Here is an 8,684-nt window from a genome sequence, read left to right on the forward strand (position 1 = left end):
CAGTCCGATCCAATGGGTTGACGTCAGTAATAATTAGCATAATTATATCAAAGTTTATTGAAGTAAGAAATACACACACATATGAACAAAGCTTCTTTCTTAGAACTGCACGCCTGTGGAACTCTGTTCCGCTTGCCTGTTTCCCTCCCGACTTCAACCTGGATGTCTTCAAGTCCAACACAAACAAATTCCTGATGAACCGCCCCCACCCCTAAGTAATGACACCTTACCAATTCTCCAATACTATTGCTACACTATCCCTTTGATTACTGTACACACAATAACTCTTATCCCCGAGTGGCCATTGGGCCTTGATAAGTGGTGAACTCCATGTAAAAAAAAAAAAAAAGAAAAAGTTGTCTCATAATTTCACAAATATAAGCTAAACACACGGTTTAATTATTGAAATCTTTAGTGATATTTTTTATTTCTTGATTTTGTTTTCAGGTTGTTGAATGGTCACAAGAAAAGCTGATGCCTAGGATACGATTATTCATCTAGTTTATTGATTTTATACTCAAAAGATTAGCTATTTTTAAGGTAAGTAATTTTAGAAAAAAAAAATTATAAAAGTAATTTGTGTTTCAAGATAAATGCTTGGTCCTATTAAACATTCTTACCTGAAGGAATTTCGTTTCACTTCTGTTTTGTATTGTTAACTTTTACCAATGTAAAATACATGTTAGAACACAGAGAATACAGAAGATCTACGCGCCTTGCAAAATTGAATAAATAAAATCTAGCTTGGCATTTAATCACAGATGCTAAACTTGTATTGGTCTCCCAATTTATCGGAGATGAACCTATGTTTTCAGTGACATCCGTCCATGTGTCTGTCTGTGCGTCCGTTATTCCGGATGATTGCCAGATAACCGTCCATTAGTTTTTCCTGAAATTTTGCCACAAATTGTATTTCATTGAATAGATGTGCACAGTAAAAAGAACTTTTTTTTTTGCAAAAATTCTTGTTGCGTCCCCAGGGGTTCAAAAGAGGTCAAAAATGCCCCAAAATGGTAAAAATTTACACATTTTTCCCCATAACTTTTGATCCATCCATTAGATTTTTCTGAAACTTGGCCAAAATATGGAGCCCAATGTTCTTAATATAAATCCAGTATGGGTAACCCTGGCAAAATTCTGGTTACCATGGTTTGAATCTGGTAAACCAATCTCAAACAGTTCTCCCAGTTATAGAGTTTTATCCATATATGGCACAAATATCCTTGGTTACTTTACTCGCTTTTCGACCTTGATTAAAGGCGAAAAGAAGGAGGTGTCAAAAATGTGATTTGTCGAAAATGTCATTTGACGGTTCTGAGAAATGAGAAAAAATTATGTGAGCATAAAACGATGATCATTATCTTGTAGAACAGAACACGTGCTTTCTAATGATATGTAACACTTTGGCAAATATCAAAACATGTTTTGAAACAATTTTTTTTTTTTATAAAATGGCGGGAACTTATGCAACAACCTGACAAAATGATAAAGACAAGAACGTTTCTGCAAGGACCTGTGGAAAAATTGTTAGAATACTTGGGGGAAAAAAAAAGCAATTGTAAAAGTGATATTCTCCTGAAGGTTGAAGGTTCAGTGTGGATGATTGAAAAATACAATTACAACTTACTTAGAACCTCTATCTAATCATGACTGACGGAACGAAATCATGCTACCCTTGAAGTAAATATAGGGTTTTGTTTGAAATTCTGCCCAGATTCATGAGTTAGACAGAAACATTCCCGATTTCAATAACATACGCCTGAAAAATGGTCGGAAGTTACATCGACTGAAACTTTGTGAAAATAACACTCAAGATGAGAATAGTAGTCCAAAGAATCGAAATAATTAAGATAAAACAATGTTTAATCAAGTTTACAGTGATGTAGCTGAATTTCATATTCCCCTATATATATATATATATATATATATATATATATATATATATATATATATATATATATATATATATTTTTTTTTTTTTTTTGAAAACATTCTTTCTCTCCAATACATTTTTAAATAATCTTAAATAGAGATCGACCTGTTTGTTTTTTGTTCCCATCCATCATTTAGACAGGGTTGAGAGGGTGTTATTAACATCTGTTTGTACTTTTTGTTTTCCCCACCCCACGCTAGAAAATTACTCACACCTGAGAATATCCTGTACCTCTACAAAGCCACCATTCGCCTATGCATGGAGTATTGTTGGCACATCTGGGCTGGTGCATCTACCACATCTCTCACTCTTATACAGGACCCCAAAAAAGAATCTCTAATCTAATAGGTCCTGCACTATTAACCAAGCACTAACCCCTGTCCCATCGCTACCATGTTGCATCCATGAGCCTATTTTACAAGTACTTTAATGGAATGTGCTTTGATGAACTCATTGCCCTTGTACCACTCTTGAAATGCATACCTCCGACTAACCTGATAAAGAAAAAATTCCAACCCCTTCACTCTAGAGGTCCTTAGATACCAGAAAGTCTTCTACTTTATAAGCATCTTTGCTTGAACTGCAAGACTTTGGAATTCCCTTCCTGTTACCTGATTCTCTGACTGTACTGACATGCAGAAGTTTAAATGTAATGTGAATTGATATCTTATATATTATTTTATTTTTATTTTTTTTAATCCTTTGAGATGAGGCTTCATAAAAAAATAAAAATAAAATCTATAATATAAAGCTGAACATGTGTGTGTGTGTGTGTGTCTGGTCACGAATAGGCTCCTATATGGTTGACTATTTAAAAAAACTGATTACATATAATGATAGAAGATGTATCGAGGATCAGGAATGGGTTATGTTTGATCTGGCAGAACGGTGGTTCATTAAAATTGTAGGGTCTGCATTCGCGCCTGGCCCCCAAAGTATGGAAATAAAAAATTTTTAAAAACGGTTACAAGGGTTTTTGATATAGATGTACATAAGGATACTTTGATAAGTATGTTTTAACTTAAATAGGGATGGTATAATAAAATTGTGGGGTCTGCGTTTGCCCCTGGCCTCCATAGAATGGAAATAGGCATACACTTTAATAAAGACTTTTCATATCTATCTGCGTAAGTATACTTTGATAATTATGTTTCAGTTTGAAGAAATATGGTATAATAAAATTATTGGGTGTTTCTTCACGCCTGACCTCCATAGAAAGTAAATATGCCACAAAGTTTAACAAGGTTTTTTAAAAGGGGGTGAGGGTCCACAATAATACCTTAACTTTAATCTTTATTCACGTTAGTTTTATTTATTTTTTTGAATTGAATCATATTGTGTTGAATAAATTCACCTCATAAATTCACGTTCTTATTAAAGTGAAAGCCCCAAAAAATGTTGGAAGTTTAGACAATTCTAGACACAAATTTTGCATAACTGTTTCTTTCCTTCTCCACTTGCACGTGGCACTCTTTCGAAAATAGATAAATAATAAAAAATAAGAACGTTACTTGTTATCGTGTCAAAAGAAGGAAAAAAATCCTGCTCACGTGATTACGTGTCTTTTTAAAAACATTTACATAACCTTTTTATTTTTATTTATATATCTCTTTAAGCTTTTTTTTTGTCAGTGTACTAGAAGGAATTCAGTTGATTACAACCCTTTCTGCGTGTTCTTTACATTACAATAGTGCAACCCTGAATCCGACGGTGTAATACTACACAATTCAATACTGTAAAACTGAAATGAAGCTGTTCTGCTTGAAAAGGGCACCATTTTCTTCTTATTCATATTTATATCGATTCTTTGCTTTAAAAAACTAAAGTAATTACGTGTTTACTTTTTTAATATCCCATTTTGCTGTTTCGGATTATTTTACTAAAGTAAGTAAAGCTTCATTATTTTTCAAAACTGTTTTTGTTTCTTTGTTTTTCGATATTTCGTCGATATTATTTAGTAAGAGTGTTTAGCAGAAAAGCCAACAAACGATTACCTGAAAAAATAAATATACAAGAAATAAATGTTACCATAGTCAATAAAAGTTCAGTTCATGTTTTTGTGTTTTGAAATAGTTTTTAATGTTCTTTACTTGAAATAATTTCAGCGAACTGAAATTAAAACGAAATTTTAGGCGATAACTACTTAAATGAATTTTTATATAAACTATACATGCCATAATCGAATACTCCTCAAGCACAAAATAACGGAAAACATTAAAATATGCTTATAAATATTCCTTACGTTGACGGAACTCTCTTAAATTGTTAACACAGAATGCTCAGGTACCCCTCCTTCAAATTGAAAATGGAGCTCTCCATTTCAAAGTCGCTGCCATTCTGATTTTTTTAAAAATCGGTTCGTAAATTTAAAAAAAAAAATTTTTTTTTACAAACTACTTAAAAATACAAACCAATGAACTTTTCTACTATAAAAGTAACTTTTATTGACTATGGTAACATTTATTTCTTGTATATTTATATTATTATATATATATACTTTTCTCTTTGTAAAGAAACATCATTTTGTTGGTCACTCTTGGCTACGAATGGAAACAAAGTTGATCTAAAAAAATATATTTTCGCAAAAATTATCTTTACTTTCATCATATTTTGCTTAGGGTAAAATTTTTGAGCATCAAAACCTATCTCTTTACAACCCCTCCTTTTCATAACCTATCATACTTTCATCAATCAGAGTCTATTTTCTGTAGGCTGTTTTTGAACCCAGTCAACGACGGGTATTTCTGCTAGTATATATATATATATATATATACATATACTGGGTCTGTGGCGCAGTTGACAGAGGCAGTGAGTCTCTACTGTTCCAGATGAGCATTATCTGAAGATAGCAGTTTCAATTCTTCTCAAAGCAGGCCAGAGGAATACTTGGTCGAAACGTGATGAAACAACAACAAATATGAAGATAAAGATAACAGTCTGCAAAAATAAATAAATACACTACTGACATCTTGGTCATCTCATTGCATAGTCCTCTGTCAGACATGATCCCAAATAGCAGCCCTTACGTCAGAGTGATACTTTGTTTGGGGGAAATAAGAATTTAAAAAATATCGTTTTTAATTTCCGTTTTTAGTCTTTCTTACAAGTACCATACATGATTTGATATTGTCACTTTGCCAGTTGGAACATTTAATAATCTTTCCATAGAGCCCACCAGGCAGGCCGTTCCATGGTTATTTTCACGTTTGGGTAGATGGGAAGACTCCAGCACACGATCACTGTTTATTAACTTGTATGCTTTGTGCTTGAGCTGCTTTTATTTAAATAAAGTTTCAGCTGCACAACATTGTGCATCATTCCTTTAAATTTGTGTGAGAAAATTGTAAAATATAAAATAATAAAAATTGTAAAATATAAAATAATAAATATTGTAAAATATAAAATAATAAAAATTGTAAAATATAAAATAATAAATATTGTAAAATATAAAATAATAAAAATTGTAAAATATAAAATAATAAATATTGTAAGATATAAAATAATAAAAATTGTAAAATATAAAATAATAAATATTGTAAAATATAAAATAATAAAAATTGTAAAATATAAAATAATAAATATTGTAAGATATAAAATAATAAAAATTGTAAAATATAAAATAATAAAAATTGTAAAATATAAAATAATAAATATTGTACAATATAAAATAATAAAAATTGTAAAATATAAAATAATAAAAATTGTAAAATATAAAATAATAAAAATTGTAAAATATAAAATAATAAAAGTTGTAAAATATAAAATAATAAAAGTTGTAAAATATAAAATAATAAAAGTTGTAAAATATAAAATAATAAAAATTGTAAAATATGAAATAATAAAAATTGTAAAATATAAAATAATAAAAGTTGTAAAATATACAATAATAAAAGTTGTAAAATATAAAATAATAAAAATTGTTAAATATAAAATAATAAAAATTGTAAAATATAAAATAATAAAAGTTGTAAAATATAAAATAATAAAAATTGTAAAATATGAAATAATAAAAATTGTAAAATATAAAATAATAAAAGTTGTAAAATATACAATAATAAAAGTTGTAAAATATAAAATAATAAAAATTGTAAAATATAAAATAATAAAAATTGTAAAATATAAAATAATAAAAGTTGTAAAATATAAAATAATAAAAGTTGTAAAATATAAAATAATAAAAGTTGTAAAATATAAAATAATAAAAATTGTAAAATATGAAATAATAAATATTGTACAATATAAAATAATAAAAATTGTAAAATATAAAATAATAAAAGTTGTAAAATATAAAATAATAAAAGTTGTAAAATATAAAATAATAAAAATTGTAAAATATAAAATAATAAAAATTGTAAAATATAAAATAATAAAAGTTGTAAAATATAAAATAATAAAAGTTGTAAAATATAAAATAATAAAAGTTGTAAAATATAAAATAATAAAAATTGTAAAATATGAAATAATAAAAACTGTAAAATATAAAATAATAAAAACTGTAAAATATAAAATAATAAAAGTTGTAAAATACAAAATAATAAAAATTGTTAAATATAAGATAATAAAAATTGTAACATATAAACTAATAAAAACTGAAAAATGTAAAATTGTAAAATATAAAATAAAAGTTTTAAAATATAAAATAATAAAAGTTGTAAAATATAAAATAATAAATATTGTAGAATGTAAAATAGTAAAAATTGTAGAATGTAAAATAGTAAAAATTGTAAAATGTAAAATTGTAAAATATAAAATAATAAAAATTGTAAAATATAAACTAATAAAAACTGTAAAATACAAAATAACAAAAATTGTAAAATATAAAATAATAAATACTGTAAAATACAAAATAACAAAAATTGTAAAATATAAAATAATAAAAATTGTGAAATATAAAATAATAAAAATTGTGAAATATAAAATAATAACAACTGTAAAATACAAAATAACAAAAATTGTAAAATATGAAATAATAAAAATTGTAAAATATGAAATAATAAAAATTGTAAAATATAAAATAATAAAAATTGTAAAATATAAAATAATAAATATTGTAAAATATAAAATAATAAAAGTTGTAAAATATGAAATAATAAAAATTGTAAAATATAAAATAATAAATATTGTAAAATATGAAATAATAAAAATTGTAAAATATGAAATAATAAAAATTGTAAAATATGAAATAATAAAAGTTGTAAAATATAAAATAATAAAAGTTGTAAAATATAAAATAATAAATATTGTAAAATATAAAATAATAAAAGTTGTAAAATATAAAATAATAAAAATTGTAAAATATAAAATGATAAAAATTGTAAAATGTAAAATAATAAGTTTTAAAATATAAAATAATAAAAGTTGTAAAATATAAAATAATAAAAGTTTTAAAATATAAAATAATAAAAGTTGTAAAATATAAAATGATAAAAATTGTAAAATATAAAATGATAAAAATTGTAAAATGTAAAATAATAAAAGTTTTAAAATATAAAATAATAAAAGTTGTAAAATATAAAATAAGAAAAGTTGTAAAATATAAAATAATAAAAGTTGTAAAATATAAAATAATAAAAGTTGTAAAATATAAAATAATAAAAGTTGTATATTATAAAATAATAAAAATTGTAAAATATAAAATAATAAAAGTTGTATATTATAAAATAATAAAAGTTTTAAAATATAAAATAATAAAAATTGTTAAATATAAAATAATAAAAGTTGTAACATATAAAATAATAAAAGTTGTAACATATAAAACTAGCATGGGTACCCGGCGTTACCCAGGTGTTTGGAGGTGTATGTTGAGCAAAGAAAAAAAAAGTGGTAGTAGGAAGGCAGGCTCGAACCCGTACTGTGAAGGAGGAAAAGAATGGGGGGAAAAAACGTGACGTCTTTGCTATGACGGCCACCACTAAACCGGAAGTGACGTATGTTTAAATTTAGGCTAGAAATCGAAAAGAGGGGATGACTTTCGAAAATATCGGTGAAAAAAGCAACACCTCCCTGTAGAAAATTGCCTTGTTGAAGGTGAATGAAATTAATATTTTTAGCCAGTTTTTCGGTATTTGTCGTCTGAAGGTCAAGTTTCAAAACGATACTGATCTTATGAAAATCCGCCGCCCCCGTCGAAGGTTTTGGGCAGATATACATACATACATACATACATACATACATACATACATACATACATACATACATACGTACGTACATACATACATACATACATACATTTATATATTGGTAGCTCAAATTTTCGACCCAAAGCGATGAAAAAGCTTGCCCTATCTCTGAATACCCTTTATGTAAAATTTCAAATGTTTAAAGCAGAAATTGTCTGAGTAATTTGGTAGAGACCGCAGAGGTCAAATTTTTTTTTAACTTTCACCCTTATCATGACCCCTTACCATTTATTGCCTTGGGATCAAATCAAGTTATCAAGTTAGATCCATGTCCAAGGAACCTATATCTAAAATTTCAATTGTTTATACCCAAAATTGGTGGAGGAATTCTCAAAGGTCAAATACTTGAACTTTGACCCCTTAACAGCCAAATTTCTAGCCGAAAAAGGATCACAAAGATTTTCCCAAATCTCCATACCCTGTATATCAAATTTCGAGTCTGTAGACTGAAAATTGATTGAGTTATTGTGTAGGGAAATGTACACAGACAGACAGACAGACAGACACTTTCACTTTTATAGATATATAGATATATATGTATGTGTATATATATACATGACATATACATATGC

At 26.3% G+C, this 8,684-nt stretch overlaps 1 protein-coding gene across 1 annotated transcript in view; it reads left to right on the forward strand.

Moving 5' to 3' along the window:
- Nucleotides 1-441: 441 nt before the first annotated feature.
- Nucleotides 442-8,684, forward strand: part of LOC145247521 (mitogen-activated protein kinase kinase kinase 13-like) — a 280,001-nt gene continuing 271,758 nt past the window's right edge. Inside the window, exon 1 of the mRNA XM_080109342.1 lies at nucleotides 442-540. The gene's annotated coding sequence lies outside the window, so the exon portion shown is untranslated. The remainder of the gene's footprint in view (nucleotides 541-8,684) is intronic.

Source organism: Euprymna scolopes, chromosome 25 (genome assembly GCF_053919585.1).
Source record: "Euprymna scolopes isolate OS-2025 chromosome 25, ASM5391958v1, whole genome shotgun sequence".
NCBI classification, from domain to species: Eukaryota; Metazoa; Mollusca; class Cephalopoda; order Sepiida; family Sepiolidae; genus Euprymna; species Euprymna scolopes.